This window comes from Sparus aurata, chromosome 6, assembly GCF_900880675.1.
Source record: "Sparus aurata chromosome 6, fSpaAur1.1, whole genome shotgun sequence".
In the NCBI taxonomy this organism is placed as follows: Eukaryota; Metazoa; Chordata; class Actinopteri; order Spariformes; family Sparidae; genus Sparus; species Sparus aurata.
The window spans coordinates 33354782-33374048 of NC_044192.1; the positions used below are offsets into that span (position 1 = coordinate 33354782).

Below are 19267 nucleotides of genomic sequence, written 5' to 3' on the forward strand. Positions count from 1 at the left end.
TTTGAGCGACCGCTCCGGCAACAGGCATGGGAGTGGGAAAGTCGGAGAGCTGGAAAGACATGCAGAGATAAGAAGAAACGAGAGATAAAGAAGCAAAGCTCGAGAACAAAGCGAGAGGGGCACTGAGAGAGAGTTTTGCAGCAGGTAGGATTAATGTCAAAGTCATCCGTCTTTGTCTGCGTCCGTCTCCTTTGACCTCGCAGTGGTGAAAAACGCGCTCCGCTTCTTTGTATGTGCATGTTTATGTGTGTGTGTTTTTTCTTCTGTGTGTGTGTAAGCTGATTTGTGTCTTATTGAGATCCTCTGTGGAAACAGACAATGTGGTTTGTTTGTTATCTTCTTGTTTGGACGAAGCGATAAGGCGATCGGCGTTTGCACGAGTGTGTGGAAACGTGTGAGCATGCACGTTTGTGTTTGTGTGTGTGTGTGTGCACAAACGTATGTGTATGCGTGTCGTAGAGCAATAGATAAGCTGAGTGTTGTGCCTTTGAGTTTGAGTGACAGAATCCTAATGCTGATCCCGATGGTCAACAGCCCAGAGACGTTCCACGGAAAGCTTATTAGACCTTTATCCATTATTTATACCGTGCCCGCCTTCAGAGACGCACACACACATACAAAGCAGAAACACTGTATGTGAGCGTGATTCGTGCTGACATGTGCCTGACTTCGACTCATGGAATATAAGTAGCCACTGAGAAACCTCCCGTCCAGAACATTTCTCATCAGGCGGGCGACAGCCAGCCCTTCGACTGGTGTAGAAACCAGAAGTTTCACTCCGCAGTGGCCTCGAATATTCCGACTCCCTGAGCGCTCGCTTTCATCTACTGTTTTTTTAGGTCATTATATGCAGGGGGGAACACTCCGGAGGCACATTACAGCACACAGAATTCATAGAATACTTTTCAAAAGCAGAAAAAAAGGCTGATAAATATGAGAGAAATGCCTGCAGATTTCATTTTTTACTTACATCTGGTATTTGTCGGAACAGCTGCGGTCCCGCGCTTTTTTCCGAATTCCCCTCTCTCTGTCGGTGTGTCGCCACATACGCACTTTTTTTTTTATCTGATTGAGTCAAGCACATAGTCGGTCTCTTCGTCTGTTTCCTGTCTCCATGCACTTCTTTTTCTGGCTCCTAGCCCCAGTTACACTCTTTCTTGACCATCACATGGATATAAAAACCCAGTGTGTGCTCCGGATTCCTGCACTTGATTCTGGTACCTGCACACAAAGCTTTTACCTGTATCTGTCGCATTCTCGTCCCCCCCCCCCCCCCCGATTGTACCCACCCACCCAACTCTCTCTTTCTCCCCTCCTTCTCGCTGTCCCTCGCTCCAGCACAGAATGCCCTCTGTCCTGCTCTCAGGTAAAAACTCCCACCCACCGACCCCCCGGTATAGATAACCGAGAGGGCTGAAAAAGCAGGGGAACCATTCCTGTTGTTCCATCACAAAGACGCCAACGGGTGGGTGGGATGAAGAGGGAGGGAAAGACGGTTGATGTATAGAAAGAGAGTGAAAAGAAGTGGGGAGCGAGGAGGAGAAAGTCAAGGAAGAACTGATAAGGCGATAAAGAAGGTAAAGCAGGAACGGTGGACGGAGATTGGATGACGTCCTGTCGGGCTGAGGTATTCGGTCAGTGTGTGTGCGCCGCTGCACGTGTGTGTACGCAGGTTCAGGTACACAGTGGTACGTTGGAGTCTCAGTTCGTCCTCATGGCTAACTGTCTCCCAGTCCCAGTGAACAAAGAGCCTATTGACTCGGTAACACACAGGAGCTTTCTCTCTTCTCCACAGGCCAGTGCTTTGTGCTTCTCCCCCCCCCCCCCCCAACACACACACATCTTCAAATTCCCCTAACACACACACACACACACACACACAAATACACTCACACAACCACTCCACCTGCGCCTGGATACATCCGCCCTCTTTTCAGCGCGGCTCGATACTCAACATTGATACGTCCATTTTGTCGAACGAGATGCACAAAATGCCCATTTCTAAAAGTCACGCACAGCTCCCCTCCTTTCCACTGCAAATCAGGTTATTCTGGCTGGTGTCTATGAATAAAGTGGCATTTACTTGACGCTTGGTGAAGTGACTCATCGTGTTGACAGAGAAAGTACTAGTAGGTAAGTCAAAGCGTCTGGTGCAAGTGAGGTTTTCTTTGCTTGACTTTGTATGTCAAAAGTAGGACTTTAATTAGATTAAATGAGACAGAGCGGCAACTAATGACGACTTTTCTCACGTTTGATTGATCTGTTGTTCTATCATTTCAGTATCGTAATTCATGACCAACGCCAATGACAAGTTCTCAAGGCCCAGCGTGTCATCCTCCGAGGTCTTATTTTGTCAGGCCAGCAGTGCAAATCCCAAAGAGATTCAGCTTCTTATTGTGTAAAAAAAAATGAAATAATCAGCACATGGTTTTGCTTGATGAGTGATCCCTGTGATCGACTGATTGTTGGTTACTTTCTGTTTCAGCATTAAACAGTAACTTGTATGGAGGGAAAGGCTTGCTGTGCTGTCTTCTACGGATTGAGTGCAATAATGGGCTCAGTACGTTGAAATCATAGTCGAAGAGTGTCTGAAAAGTGCCCTCCCACACACCTTTCAGATGCCTGTATTACGACGGCTATCTCGTCCACTCCACACAGTTACTGGACAGGTGTGCCGAGATGAAGAAGTCAAAGCGTTTGAACCTCTCTGTCGTGCTCTGTTGTCGAGACTCATAAAACTACTTCTGTCACTTTTCATTTGTACCGTCGAGTGCAACATTTTTTGTGCAAAAGTGTGCGCCATTATCCTCATTTGTAGGACTGACTACAACAACGGCATTTTTTCACCTCGACCTTCGGAACAGATATAAACACTTTTTACCTTAGCGGGGGGGGAGACCCTTCCTAGGAATTCATTACTTTCAAACCTATACAAGCTTTCGAATCTGTTTCCAATTCTGTTCAAGTTCGGTCTGTTGCACTAGAATTTAGAGCCTGACCAAGAGACCTAATCGAATTTTGGGTCCCGATACTGTTATAAATATCAGGGAGCAGCAATTTCCAAAAATCGGCGAATAAACACTCATTTTTTCCGATGATCCGTCAAAGTTAACAGAGGCAGGATAGATTACAGTTGAACAATAAACCTTGCCGTCTAGAATTACAGAACATCAGTGCACTGAAACGGTAAACTGCACCGATAACTCATTATCATATCTATTATTCACCAAGCAACCTCTGAGATATAAAGTTGTTCCTATTAGGCACATATCAGACTCTGATGCCAGTGTATCTGTGATAGGCCAATATGGCTGATATCGGCCAACTGAGAGATCTGTCGGGCTCCGCTTGTGTTCTTTGTGGAGCAACAAAGGTACAGTAATGGGAAAGTTTTGGTGCAGCCTCAGCATCTGTGTTGCACCAGAAAAGTTGGCTCCAAACTTCCCCCAAGGCTGCTGACAAACACACTTTGTGTTGTCCGTTGGCTTCTATACATTTCTCGTGCCCCCTTGTGGAGTAAGACCAGGACTGCAGAAAAACACAACGAGGAGCTCCCGAGGTCTACGGGAGGTACATTAATTATAACCTCCGGGTTCCCAGTGGGGAATAAGGCTTAACGAGGCCCGGGCAGAGAGCAGGGGGATTACGAGGTCTCACTCGCACTACAACTGTCTGGCCAGGCATTGAGCTCCTCTATGAAGTTATGAACGTGCTGAATAATAATGCTGCGAGGCATTGGCAGGAGCCTTAGAGCGACTGTGAATTGTGTGTGTGAGAGAGAGAGAGGGAGTGTTTTTGTGTGTGTGTCCGGCAGCCGAGAGATTTTTTTTGCCTCGGCTGGTTGGACAAATTACCCGAAACTGAGAGCGAGAGAGAAGAAAACAGATAGCGAGTGAGAGAGAAGGCGAGGGAAAAGAGGACAGAAAGGTCACAGTGATCTCAGAGCTGTAGAGAGATGGGGAGAGAAAGATGGATGGAGATGGAGAAAAGAAGGGGTGCAGAGAGAATACCAGAAGAGGAAGTGGGGACGACTGCTGTATGAGGGAGGGTGTTCATCACAGTAACGCTGTGTTCGAAAGGATAGGTTCAATCTTATTCCAACACTCGAGGACTTATCGGTCACTGTTAGCATTCCTGATGCCATCTCTTCTTAGCTTGATGAAGAAATGGAGGTCAAAATCTACATTCCCTGATTGGTTAAAAAAAATACATGCAGACAAGCTGAGGCTCATGCTGGGCTTCCACAGTCTCAGTGCGATATCTTCGTCCTGTTAGTCACGTGAACCTTTGTTGCCCATAAAACCTCCCTAGTATAACTCCATCATGGCGGAGCGAGCAGGACTTTGTACAAAAAGGAGGTGGTGGTAGGGGGCCTGACGCTTTAGGCGATGGTAGCTCGACAGAAATGGGGCACTTCTGGAAGAAAAGATGGTTGCTCGTCACATCCGTGATTAGGTAACAAACAAGCTGTCAGAAGGATATTTATCCTTCAACGATATGATGTGACCGAACAGCCTCTGGTTACCATGGAGAAGACTGAAACCTTTCGACGCAGCACAAATTGAAAACCATTATAACAAACGGAGCGGCTCTTTAATTTCTGTTCAGTGACACCCATCACAAGTGTCGAGCCACACCATAAACCCGGGCTGAGACCTTCATAAACACTCGACTTGATTTGGCTAGAAGCTTGAACTAGGACTAGGAAGTTTAAGGTGTATTAGCCAGTTAACAGTACAGCTGTAAGATAACGACGTCTGCACAAACGATTGGTTCCATAAACCTCGCTAGTCACAGCTGGCAATGACTTTATACCCGAGTTGACGGCGTTCCAGTACAACAAGTTGGGTACTAGTTCTAGTCAGGTTAGACATCGTCACCCGCTGTTAGAAATGGCTGATTTGTGCATTCCAAACAACTGGAGCAAAACGTCCACAGATAGAAGTCGGACAGTGCTGCATCTAATACTGATTTAGTGAGACACAAATGAAGTGCTGATAAACACGATGTTCAGTTTTCTCAGTTGATGTGCCAAGCGGCCGTCTTTGAATTTAAAGGCTGGGGTGAGTCAGAGTTTTTGAGTCTGCCTTCATTCGGTGTCCAGTTAAAAAATGCCAACTGGGAATGCACCATGTGTGTGTTCGTGGAGTGTGACAGTGTCTATGTTGGAGCGTGTACGGATAAACCCGCGAATTGTTCTCTCCATGAATCAGAAATAGGAACACTTCAGCGTACGAGTTGAGCGAGCCCAAAGCGTCCTCTTTAAATTGCTCGATTTGTCTGAACTACAGTTCCGTCTTTACTGACCTGCAGTATACATGTTGGCTGTGCCGCGTTTGTGTGTTTGTGTGTTAGCTCAGACATTCGTCGGTGATGAAGCCGTCATAAAGCCTCTGGATGAGTGAGATTTTCTCACAGGTTCTAAAACTTTTAAACTCACATCACTGAGATTTGCATCGCCCTGAACTACTTTGCATCTATTAGCGCCCACTCCATTTCCTCACTGACTCTTCTTTGCAGCGCTGCCACGTCTGAAGAGAAGGAAGGGATGATTGCAGCGGCCAATAACTTGCTGGTGTTGCATTAAAATAGACTTGTGAAAGTTCAAACTTGTACTTTAAGCGCTCAAGAAAACAGAATAGTAAAAACGGTTACGAGAGGCAAAGGGAGGACAGAAAGTCGGAAAGAGGGGGAGAGAGAAGAACGAGAGAGAGAGAGAGAGAGAGAGAGAGGGAGAGAGAGAGGGCACCCTGCCCTAGTTATTCGCCTGTAAGCTGCTCACAATGCAGACATGGCAACGGGCCGCGTGAGGCGAACGCGGGAGAGGAGATGAGAGGAGAGCGGAGAGATGGGCAGAGGAAAAAAAGAACGAGGGACAGAAAGTCAGGCCAGAGAAAGGATTAGTGATCAAAGAAAGCCAGCGGCCATCCTGAAAGCCCCCCGACACACACACACACACACACACACACACACACACACAAACACATTCATAGAGAGAGGGGGAGAATAAGGGAGATTAGAGTTTTTCCATGGGGTTAATCATTTACCTTCCTCCTTCCCAGCAGCACCTTGGCTGTGAGAACGAGCACTTTATGCATAATTCCATTTGCATTAGCTGTAGTGTAAATGTGAGGAGGGCAAACACTCACCGGCGTGCGCGCGCGCACACACACACACACACACACACACATTGATTGATTATAGCGCTGTAATGAGAATATATGCCAGTCTAACTCTCTCTCTAATTGGTTTCATAGCTTTCTCCCTGGAGAAGTGCTTTGGGAAAAAAACACAATATGACATCTACCTTCTGCAGGAAATTCGAGCTGGAAGCTAGACTTCTGAAACGCTTTTTATTCCTCCTCAACCTCTGTGTCTCCGTCACTCCGAAGAGTCGCCGATGAAGGGATAAACAACGGGCCGAAGACACCAATTAGGCCGTCAAATGGCGGCACAGCAGTCTTTGGCACTCCTCTGCTTCCCAGAGGAGCACTGGTGGGAAAACAAAAAGAATGGAGGAAGGGAGGGGAAGGAGAAGCTCGTGCAGCGAGGAAGAGGAGGAGGGGAGGTAAAAGTTTTCGAGAGCTCACATCTAATCAGGAAATCCTTCTTCTCAATCTCTCCGTGCAGTGAAACACATAAATACACACATCTCTCCTGTCAGAGGCTTGACCTCCACTAGCTGATCTCGCTCCTTGGTATTCCATCGCCCTCCCACCGGCTGACCTGATTGGCTAATGACGGCTCATTTATCTTGATGCAGCACCTGCAGTGTCTACGAGCTAGAGAGAGCGCGTGCGCTAGAAAGAGTGTGTGTTTCAAAGTGTCTATATGTGCGTGCACACACACACACACACACTCACACACAGTGTATATCTCATCCCTGCTAGACTAGCTCTATCTATGCCAGCGCTGCCCTTGCTGCAACAGCTTGCACACATTGGTTCACCTCTGGGGAATGATGGAGAGGAGAGAGAAGAGGAGGAGAGGATAGAATGAGAGGGGTGGAGGAGGTGAAGAGTAAAAGTAGGGAGACAATGATAAAGGATCCAAAAAGGGGGGAAAGGAAGGAAGAAGACCAAGAACAGGTAATTAGAGGAGGAAAGAAGCAGAATAATGAGAGGCAGAGGAGGAAGAGAAAAGGCAGAACAACATGAGAAAAAGGAAAGATAAACAGAGGGAAAGAGAGGATGAGGATGATTAAAATAATAAAAGTGGAAAGCGGGGAAAAGGAGATAAAAGAGAATGAAACAGGGAGAAAAAGCAGACAGAGGAGAGGATGGAGGAGGGGAGCTCAAACGAAGGGAAGAGGGATTGATGCATGTTTTATTCACTCACCGCTAACACTTCTTTAATTACAGCAGCTCCAATCACTCCCAGAGTGTGATCACTGCGTGTATGTGTGTGTATGTGTGTGTGTGTGAGGGTCTCTGGGATGTGTAATACACAGCAACCATTAATTATCAATAGGATAAATAAGACACAACACAAGCCAAAGGGACAAGTCAAGCAGTATGCAGATGTTGTACAGGCCTAGCATCCATGGATCACTCAGGTGAAACAGTCCAAGTGTGCAGGGCACACTGCGGCACAAAGCTGACCGTTGGTCATTTTCGAGCAATATTGGAATATTCTGATTGTAGCCAGATGTGACAGCGACTCTGGATGTGATGCATTGAAATATTAACGTTGTTTGGCTAATGTGACATTAGACAAGCAGACATTTGTTTGAATCAAGTGGCAGCTAAATGTCAAAGATGAAACTGTGAAACTTTTAAGTTTATCTAGCGCTACGTTGTCGATGTTACCTGTTAAACATTAACCTTGCGCTACAAGTGACCTGTTTGTTAATTCACTCGGAAAGAGCGTGCTCTACTTCTTTGAGCGGCCGCGCTCTAATTTTAGTGTAGAGCGTCAGATCCTATTTACCAACACACTTGTAATTACTTTCCCTTTCTTGAGTCATTCCACTTTATATCGCTCGTGTGAACTTTGAAGTTTCTGCCTTGTATTAACATTTACATAGTCATGTTGCTGACATACCAACTAATTAACACTCTCAACAAACAGAATGGTAAGTGACAGTTTACTTTCAACAAGTCCTTCGACCCAAAGACCTGAGTCTGATACGGTTTTTAGATTTCATCGCTCACACTTACCTCTGACAAGGACATTGTGTTTTTCGCCTGTGACCATTTGTTGGTTTGTTGGTTGCTTTGACTGCAGGATTACACAGAAAGTACTAGATGGATTTCTACTAAACTTGGATGGCAGATGTGCCTCAGTCCATAATGGACTCCTTTAACCTATGTTCCAGAACCGGATAAAAAGATGGATCTAGAATTAAATATTTTTTCGATTTCTGTTACATTGCAATGTACACCGTTTTTTCAACATTTCCGTTAATTTCCCAGGCAATAACTGGTGTCTATGAGTGAGTCCCAAAGTGGATGCGCCACTGGGTGCCAAGCTGTAGTCTGAACAATATGACATGAAAGTTAGAACAATAGAATTATGATGACAAGAACTCCAGAGTCCAGAGCTACCGAATGAAACACGTTCCGTTCCGTTTTCTTCCGCTTTTTCCGTGAGGGTTGCGGAGATGTTTTATCCCCCTTTTTCAGGGGGGGTTACTGGGGCCAATTCCAGTTAGCTACGGGCGAAGGCCAGGGTACACCCTGGATGAGTCGCCAGCTCATCGCAGGACCCTTACTGATGGCAGAGGCTGCCACACAAGGTGCCAACTGCACATCGGGCGCAATTTTGGGGTTCAGTATCTTGCTCAAGGATACTTTGTCTGAGCTACTGCCGCCCCCGCATGAAACCCAAACTCAAATAAACAGAGTTTTCTTTAAAGTGGCATGGACAACGTTTAAGTTTCAACCTTGATTGTCGTGGATTTAATACTGATTGCACAGTGTATGCTGTGGAAAACTGACATTATTTGTTCTCTATAGATCTCACTGTTACTATGCTATTCAGTCGGCCACTGGATCGGATTTTCCCTCTTAATTAAGGACAGTTAACGGCACAAAGGAAGTTCCCTGGTCACTATCCTGTGGAAACTGAGGTAAAACAAGAGTGAACTGACGGCATTCACTCGATGGAGAGCTCCAGCGTCGTGTGTTTCCCCTTACCACTTGAGGTGGTTCAAAGCCGACATTCTTCCTCCAATCACTAAGTCAAAAAAACTTGCCTTTTCATAGCACCTAGTTCCGGATTTTTAGCTGAAATTGGGATTCTTATGTTTTGTGACAGCAGAGCCAACAGTAATACCACAATAAACACTAGTAGTACAGGCATTATACGACATGACGCCACACAAATTGCAACAGAAACTCTTTCAATTGTTCTAGTCTCATGAATATGTCATTTATAACATATCAAAAGTCCTAAGGAATCCAAGTGGTGGAAAGTATTGAAAGATACTGAAATTGGGGATGTCACAATTTCCCATAACCGCCCATATTAAAAAATAGATTCATGCATGTCTTCTTGACTGATGTCCACACAAAGGGTTCAATACTGTCCACTATCAACCAGAAACTGTGTTTTAGCTTTCATAAGTGGGTATCTCTTTGGAACCTTTGATTCTTATCAACTGTAACTGTCAGGTAAATTTACTATGGCCCACACAAGTATTATCTCTTTTACCTCAGAACATTTTTGATGTCATCAAATTGATATATTTCAACAACATATTTGCACATTCATGATTATTGTGTGAAAGAGTATGATATTATTATCATGTACCATCAAATTAGCCTACTTCATAGTTAGCTAACTGTAGCTAGCTAACTGTATATGGTTGTGTTGTTGACAATCGTTTAGCTTGATGTGCGTAACATGGAGAGACAGACTCTTAATTATAGGCCAGTCAATCTAGCCCAAAAAAACAAAAACAAAAAATGCAAAAGAAATGTCTCAGTTTTTATTGGTCCTGATACCCTCCTGAATCATATACTAACCCTAACCCGGCAGTAGATGGAGTGGAACATATTTTTTTCGAGATTAAAGGCCAAAGTTGTGCCCAAGTAAATTGAGTAGAATAGGGGAACATTTTCAATTAATAGCTATCAATATGAAACTTCTCCAGTTGATTTGTGACATCATACCAAAGAAAAATGTATTGCAAGCTTTTGAGATTTTATGTTTATATATAACGTTTTACCCCCTCGCGTCTAGCTGGAGGGTGGAGGGACGGCGGTCATGTCTATGTTTATGTCAGACAAAAATGTACCATGCAGTCCCAGAAACAATGGCACTTTCTCAGCTTAACTATGGTTGCAATATTTTATACCTAAACACATTGAGTACCTTTGTTTACATTTCAATTCGAACTAGAACTTCCTAGAGGAAAGATTTATAATTTAAGATGACTTTTTTTAATTGAAAAATTATCAATAGGTACTCTAATGAATTATTTGTTTATTACTACTTATTACTGAATCGATATCGAAGCATTTAAGTTAATATTGAATCGAATCGATATTGAATCGAATTGCGACCTAAAGAATCAAAATCGAATCGAATCGTGAGGTTCTTAACAATACCCAGCCCTACCACAGAGTCAAATCTATAAGTGTTATAGCCTACCTCCTATTTTGTATATTGAAGTGCCTACTGGGCTTTCCCTTCTACATCTGTCTCTTGAGTTGTGGTTTTGGGTACGTATTGTCTATTTATAGATTTCAATATCAATGACTTGTCTGTTAATAGTGGTTTCCTCTGAAAAATGTATTCCCTTTTACTATAATCTTTAAAGGGTGTTTTCTCAAAAGTAGGTTTTCGTACACTGTGGAGGAGACATCTCAACTTCAGATTTCTTCCTATCTATATTTTGTGTTTGATTAGTGAGGAGTTCTGTTGATATATCTTCAATATATGATATTTTCTACATTTTATACATGGCGAAAATAGATTTTTTGATGACTCTAAATAGTATTTTCTAATGTATGGGATGATAGAGAAACATAGACACAGTCCCTTCTTCAGTTTTGTCTTTTTGTATTGAGTCAACATAATGAAACAATCATTTTTAATCTGGCTTCATCTGATTTTAAAATTTTGTGTTTTGTAATATATGCAAATGATGGTACATTTTATGAAGAAAGGCCTAATTTGCATATAAACATAAAATCTCAAAAGCTTGCAATACATTTTTTCTTTGGTATGATGTCACAAATCAACTGGAGAAGTTTCATAGTGATAGCTATTAATTGAAAATGTTCCCCTATTCTACTCAATTTACTTTGAGTGTTGGGCACAACTTTGGCCTTTAATCTCGAAAAAATATATGTTCCACTCCATCTATGGCGGTAGACTTTTAGAATATGATTCAGGAGGGTATTAGGACCAATAAAAACTATGAGACATTTCTTTTGCAAATGTTTTGTTTTTTTGGGCTAGATTGACTGGCCTATAATATGGCCACTGTAAAGGATCGGAGTGTGCAGGCTGCATGTTATGATGATGAAGATGATGGAGATGAGCCAGACAACTTAGACTTATGATGACCAGCGATGTTAAAGTTCAAGTTCAAGTTAACATGTTTAGAGTGAAACATGTTAACTTGAAGTTGATGTTCATCAGTGCCAACATTTATGTTGTGCCAATTTGGAAGTATTTTGAAAGTAATATAAAAGTGCTATTTTAAGTGATATTTACATAATTTTCTTTTAAATGTATGTTAAGCAATCAATAAATTAATAAAACATTTATATGGATTAGTGCAAAATGATGTTGCCTTGCATACAAGTATATAGTTCATAGTGATGTTAGCATAAAAGTGGTACATGGGTATGGTTAAGAAACACCTTTGAAAAATATTTTCCACCACTTGGATTTCTTAGGACTTTTTATATGTTATAGAGGAGACTTTTATGAGTAATAAACATTTATCAGATATTCTGTTGCAATTTGTGTGAGGTTTGCCCCTTTTTTCTCATAAAATGCCTGTACTATAGGAGAAGAGTAAGTTGAAAAGTTGTCTGTTTCCGCTAAGGTTTGGTTAAGTTTGGATCTTGGCCATGCTTAAAAAAAAAAAAAAGCAATCTCACAGTCTTGCGATTTCCTCGGCACTACAGTGTCTCGCTGCTCACGTCTTAGCTTTGTAGAGAGGAAAGTCATTATTTGAGCGAACACACAGGGTTGCTTGCCAAAATGTCGACTTTGGTCGTTTTAAGAGTTCAAGTGAGGACAGACTCCTACCTTTTGATGTGATTCAGCTCATTACAAAGCTTCATCTGGGTTTAAAATGTAGAGTGTAGCCATCAAGCATTTTTTTTCATCAACATTTCATTACATTTTTGCGCCCTACCAGTTTGACTTTTCTGGAGCATCTGCCTTGCTGCTTATTTTTACTTTTATATCTATATTTTCTTTTCAATATAATCTGATTACTGCAGTCGCCTTACATGTTATGCCTTACTCATCCCTCTCTCGCATCTCCTCCTCCTCCTCCTCTCCTTCCTGACTGCAGAGAGAGGAGGGTTTGCATGTATTATGTCTTCTTTTGTTCTTTGCTGTCGGCTCATTGTCAAAGGAAAAAGAGGAGAGAGGAAGAGGGCGGTTAGCGAGGGAGAGAGAGAGGGGGAGAGAGAGGTAAAAGATGAGTGGGTCTTCGCGTGACGTCCGTCTGGACTGTAGGTAGATATTGGAGGCTTCACCCACTACCACAACCCCCACCCTCACATCCCCCTTTGTGCATTCTTATCTTTTATTTTCTCTCTCGAGCCAGGTGCTGCTTATCGAGCCTTCAGCACATCTTATCCTTACCCCCCACCCCCCCCCAACCCCATCCTGCTTTATCTCTCACACCGCTGCCACAAACTCACACTTTGACATATGAACACACACATTCCTTCAACCTGCTTCTCCGTCTTCCCTCTCCTCCTCCTCCTCCTCCTCCTCCTCCCTCTACCCCTTCCACATCCTCGTCTTTCCGTCCCTCTCTCTTCACCGCTGGAGGCAGCCGGCGGGCCGTGACCCATCCTATCGCTGCTCCGATGTCGGCCCTGACACATAGACATGGCGGGCAGACAGACAGGTAGGCAGGCAGATAGACAAGCAGCTAGAAACTCATCAACTCCAGATCTGTATCTTAACTCCAGTCTTAGAGGCTTAATCCAGCTGCTTTTCTCCAGCGCAGCCAGCTACTGTAGCAGCCAAGAAGCCGGAACAGACAAATCCATACAGCTTAAACTCCCCGCAATCTTTCAAAAGTCAAGTTTCTGGGAAGCAAATTGGGCTCTTCTGTGTTTATTTTGCCTTTTTGTTTTTGTGGGTCGTGCAATGCAAAATGACAAAAACCACCTAATTCCAGAAAGCTGCATTGTTTCGAAATCTTCGAAAACTGAGACGCCCTTTTGTCCTCACGCCTCCTGTGTCCAGTATCGAGGCCAGAGTGTGTGGGATCTGGCAAACGGCTTAGCGTTGCCGCTTCACACTGTCGCAGCATATTCACTCCATATTATTAACTGCAAAATGATACATTTGCAGCTAATCTTTGAACTCTTTTTTTTTTTTTTTTTTTGGAGCGCAAGTGTTGTAGCTGCTGGCTGTAGCGGGGGGGAGGGAGGGCGGGAGGCAGGGAGGGAGGCTGCCTGAGCCGAGCTCTCCGTCCTGATTTAGAATTAGATCTATTTCTGTTCACCCTCCAACCCCGCCGGGAAATATTTAAATCTGCCATGGAATGTGTGTATATGTGTGTGAGACAGAGAGAGAGACAGAGAGAGCAACTGAGAGAGGAAGAAAGAAAGAAAGAAAGAAAGAAAGACAAACAGTGAAAGAAGTCGGGGAAATATGAACATATAAACTGTTAGCTGCTTGCTGGAGAAAATGCATTTGGTACACGGCTTTGGCAGAGAGGTTTCCTATAGGCTGGCATGCCAAATAAGTCGCTGAAGTCAAATCAGACAGAATGGGAAAAGAGGAGGATAGAAAAAAATAATTGGACAGATTGGAGTGGAAAAAAGAGCAAAAAACTAAAATAGGAGAGCGAGAGTGTTTGCATGCTCAATGTGAACTAGCGGGAAGTGAGACTCAAGCCGTGGTCAGCAATTCATAAGCAGAGCACGTACAGACTTAGCCAAGCTCACCCTCTGGCTACACACACACACACACACACACACAGACACACACACACAGACACACACACACACACGCACACTCATAATCACGCCAGCAGTCTGGACGAGCCTGAGCCACAATCTCAGCTCCATGTCCAATCCAAGCCATTCAAATGTCACCACCAGCACCTTTGACCCCTGTTACAGCAAACAACACACACAGAGAAAAACTCACACACACTCTTCCATCATCCTCTCTACACATGAACTGTGACGGCAAACACACACAAACACGCACACTTTAAAGAGCGGTAAAACTAATTTACAGGCTGAAACTGTGAGAAGTGTGTTTATCGGATAAGGAGGTGACACACACTCACCTCAGAGTGGAACCCGGCGCTCGGCTGTGCTCTGCTGTAGAAATGACCGGCTGCACCCCCGTCCTCGCAGAGACACATGCACACACGCGCGCGCTCACACGCTCGGCCGCGGCGAGGTGTGTGTGTGAGGACAATGAGACCGGACTGGATGGAGCTAAGCAGCAGCAGTAGTAGTAGGAGGAGGAGGAGGAGGAGGAGGAGGAGGAGGAGGAGGAGGAGAGAGGGAGGAGGAGGAGAGAGGGAGGAGGGAGATGTGTGGTTGGGCGGGAAGGTGAAGAGGAGAGAGAGAGAGAGAGAGAGAGAGAGAGAGAGACTGGGTGAATAATGAAATACAGCAGGAAAAAAAAGAAAGAAATGTGAAAAGGGTCCCACTGAAGCGAAGTCCCTCTTGTTCCATTTGTCGTTTTGTCTGTGTCTTGAATGTGTTAAGGTGCGTGTGTGTGTGTGTGTGTGTGTGTGTGTGTGTGTAAAGGCTCGAGAGACTTGGCGCTCTGCCTCAGAGCAGAAAGTGTAGCGAGAGCAGCTTTACATCTCTTGTGTCGGTGTGTGTGTGTGTGTGTGTGTGTCCCACTCAATCAGCCAGCCTGTAGCTTGCCAGCATTACAACACATCTCATGTCGTCTTGTCTCAGAAGCTCCTCAAGCCTCCTCTTCATCCTCTTCATCTCTCTCTCTCTCTCTCCAGGGAAATACCTCTGCCTCTAATCTCTTCAAAGGTCTCTCGGCCACTCGAGCTACCAAATTCTCTCCCTCTCTCTTTCTTCGGGTTTTCCTTCTCACTCAGCTTTGCACTGTAGAACGTTTCTTACGAATGAGCGTGCCGCGAGAATTTTCTACAAGTTGGTGTCCGAGGCAGGAAAGAAGGAGACAAAGCAGGGAACTGCACGAGAGTCAAAAATGAAACTAGATTTTAGAAAAGGACCAAGACCAAAAAATGCACTGATATTGAATAATTACAATAATGATAGAGTGTTTAGAGTCTGTTCCTCCTCTGTGTCATAAGGCTCCAGTTCAAACAATTAAAAACACCAGTGGCACGCTCCTTCTTTGTTAATTTTGAGTCAACCCTACACACGCCTCAAAAAATCTGTGGAAAAACTCACTAGAGCATCAAGTGTGTATTCATTCGCGGCTGAAAATAGTCCCCAATCAACACATTATTTACTCCTGTTTGAGCAACGCTTGCTAAAAACTACAGTGCCCAGCTGTTTAAGGAAATGATTCAGCCTCTGTCAACTATGTTGTTTTGTCTCTTTCTGCAAAGTTTAACATCTTCGTCTTGAAGAGCCACACAGAGGATGTGGGAGTTCGAAAGTGATGAAAGACGCTCACACGCGTCGGTTTTGGTCTTTTCACGAGGTTCGCGGACAAAACCAAACTTTTTCTTTGAAAACGACCTAATAAATGACGTGTTAAGAAAATTATTAGATTGTGACCGGCTTACACCAGCACTCACAAACACACACGCACGCACACACACACACCCTGAGCTCCAGGTGTGTGTGTGTTTGTGTAACTGTGTGTGTGTCTGTGTGTGTGTGTGTGTGTGTGTGTGTGGAGTGCAGCCTCAATCCTCCGGCTCAGCCACAGAAAAGCCAATCTCCACATCCAATTATTTGCTTCTCAAAGGCAGACAGATGGAGAGAGGGAGAAAAAAAACAGAGCGAGCGAGAGAGAGACAGACTCGGAGTCGGAGAGAGAGAGAGGCTCTTTGAGGGTCTGCACAGGGGGGAGTTAATTAGAATGAAAAAGAAAATGGAGGGAAGAGAAAGTCTCTTCTCCGCTCGAGTCCGGAGAATAGTTTCACAATTAGTCAAAATCCCAAACAGAGCCTGTGGACACAACTCAGCAGAGAGGGCGAGCGAGCAAGCTAGGGAGTGTATGAGAGAGAGAGAGAGAGAGAGAGCGAGAGGGAGAGATCAAAACCCAAATGAAAAATGCCAAAAGGGACAGAAGAGCTGGGGTTGTTCGAGAAATGATTGGCAAAAGCATGTTATATATGTTTTTTTTTTTTGTTCTTATGGTTTCTGTGTTTCCATACCCTCCTGAGGCGAGCGCTGGCTGTCCTGCCTCCTCAGTCCTTGTAGTCTTCCTTCAGTCCTCCTTCTCCTCTACTTTTTCTTCTTCTTCTTGCTCTTCTCCTTCCTTCTGCCCTTCCGCCGTCCGGGATATTCCATCAAAGAAGAGTCGGGCTCATGGTGGATGGAGGCATCGCTGCGCTCCAAACACACTCCAGCTCGAACTACCTTCTCCTCTTTGACTCTTTTCTGTGTTTTGTCCTCTCTCCTCTCACTTTCGTCGGACGGAGCATTTTTCTTTTCTTCCCGGCAGCGGTGACACACAGCGTAGGGGGGGTTGAGGACAAGGAGGGGTGGAGAGAAAGACTGAGAGAGAGCAAAAAAAAAAAAAAAGGGGGGGGGGGGGGTGAAGAGCAAGTGTAGGTAGATGGACCGGCAAGCGGGGAATGACGGGAAGAGGCAGGTGGAACTGGTAGTGACACATCGCGGAGGTGTATGTCTGCGTGTGTGTGAGTGTGTCAGAGCACGGGGGCTGTCCTTCGAGTCGACACACCACCGACGAGGAAGAGGTGGAGGAGGAATAGATGGCTGGATAGATAGATAGATAGATAGATAGATAGATAGATAGATAGATAGGTGGATGGCGGGATGATAGAGGGAGTGATTCAGCAAGCATGCCACCTCCTCCTCTTACACACACACACACACACACACACACACAAATTTGCCTTCGTTCATTACCATTCACTGGATTTCGCCATGACACGCATGGCTAACCTACTCACGGAGACGGAGCCAAGCCCTGAACTGAATCCTAATGGAGGAGAGGGAGAGAGGATGAAGAGGAGGAGGAGGAGGAGGAGGAGGAGGAGGAGGGTGTATCAGGAGAGCAGGTGTCCCCTCTACATCTATTGTTCCCTATCAATGTGTGTCTATGTGCATGTGTGTGTGTGTGTTGGGTTGTGTGTTGGGGGGGTGTGTGTGTACGTACGCACGAGTACGAGCACGTGAGCTTTTGCTTGTGCTAAAGTCGCTGAAACGTCGCACACATGCACACGTTTAAGCTACAAGCTCCACTCCTATTTTGAGATACAAACTTCCGTTGGACCAAATTTTTCAGCTCGAAGAGAAAAAGTACGGCAGGGATTCAGTGTTTCCCCGAGTTTTCCTCTCTTTGGAAGTTGAGAAGTTGTCTGGAACAGAATGTAGCTCGTCATGTAAGTCATGTGACAGACTGCGCAAATCTGTCCTGTTTCCTTTAGACAGTCACTGAAAAAGGAGCAGCTGGGAAACAGTTCGAATGTGTATGATCACGACAAACGCCCCCAAATGACTCTTTGCATTAACACAATTTGATCCATTTAGATAGAAGATGGACTGATAATGATAACATTCATTCCTGCGTAAAGTATGTGGTGCCAACGGCCCGCGGATGTCTCGCGGCTAAATCCCACCAAGTCCGTGTCAGGTCCTGCTCCGCTCCGCCACAGCAGCAGATATGCAGGACTTCTATTTCTGCTAGATGCCGGGGCAAGGTGCAGCAATTAAGCCAAATTCAACACAGAGCAGACAGGAAGTCACACACTGAAACAACAACATAACATCTGGTACATTTTCAAAATAAAACACTCTGTGTTGACGCCAGAACAAAACACCCCCCAAAAGGGACAAATACAGGCACTTTTCTTGTAATCCTTCAGCTGGGAACACTTTGTGTTGTTGTGTTTATAACGCATACCTTTAAATAAGCTTGCGCCGTGATTATGTAATGATCACGGGAACTCCTCACTCAAGCAACTTAAGCTGTCCGGCATTGCTGCGCCGTGCCGGACTCAAAATGCAGCCGGTGGGGGTTACGGACGACGGAGCACAACCGTAGGGGAGCCATTCCACAACGGACATGCATCTAGTGGAATTCTAGAGTCAGACCAGACCTCATTTTTGTCCGTGTGCAGAGTAGCCTAGCTTGGCATAAAGGTTGAAAGCAAGGGGATATAGCTAGCCTGCCCTGTGTTTGAAAAAAATCCCTGTTTTTTTACTCAGGCACAAAAAACCCCTTATATCTGGCTTTTGTCTTCAGCAGGAAAGGGTACAATTGGCATGTGGGCAAATACATTAACAGCAATACCATTATACACCAAAGATGTACACTGTAATACACCGATCAGCCACAACATTCAAACCTCTGACAAGTGCTGTGAATTCACCTTCTTGTTACAATTAAAGGTTTTGTTGGAGAAAACCCTGGGTCCTGGCATTCATGTGGACACCACTCTTGACATGCACCACCCATCCAAACACCATTGTGGACCAAGTACACCCCCTCATGGCGATGGCACTCCTCAATGGCAGTGGCCCCCCAGCAGGACAATGCACCCTGCCACAACACAAAAACTGTTCAGCAACTTCTCAAGGGATGTGACAAAGAGCTCAAGGTTTCAACCTGGCCCTAAATTCCCCAGTCAAGCCGAGCCATGCTCATTTGCTTTTTCATCAACAGTTTTACTGCGCTGTGTTGAGCCAAGCCGCGCCGGCAATGGACCTGCTCCGGAGTAGAGCCAAAGCCAGGCCCGCCCCGCCTCCAAGCAGGCCGCAGTGACAACACACAACAGTGACCAACCCATGACAAGCACCTGTCTCCCCCTAAAATCGATACTCATGTCTACGCTGGGTTTTAAGTCTGTGTGTTCAGCTCTCGGTACTTTTGTGGCTTCTAACTGAATCTCTTTAGTTTCATTCTGTTTGTACTTTAAAACATCTGCTGTTTCGTCATGTTAGCTTTCAGCTGTTTCGGGAGCTGT

At 44.9% G+C, this 19267-nt stretch overlaps 1 long non-coding RNA gene across 1 annotated transcript in view; it reads right to left on the bottom strand.

The window, feature by feature from the left end:
• The window catches only part of LOC115583494 (uncharacterized), a 30631-nt gene extending 13260 nt beyond the window's left edge, over positions 1-17371 (bottom strand). The window contains exons 1-2 of the long non-coding RNA XR_003984371.1: positions 16490-17371; positions 14450-14603 (exon numbers count right to left, since the gene is read on the bottom strand). This is a non-coding gene — a long non-coding RNA (uncharacterized LOC115583494). The remainder of the gene's footprint in view (positions 1-14449; positions 14604-16489) is intronic.
• Positions 17372-19267: the final 1896 nt, after the last annotated feature.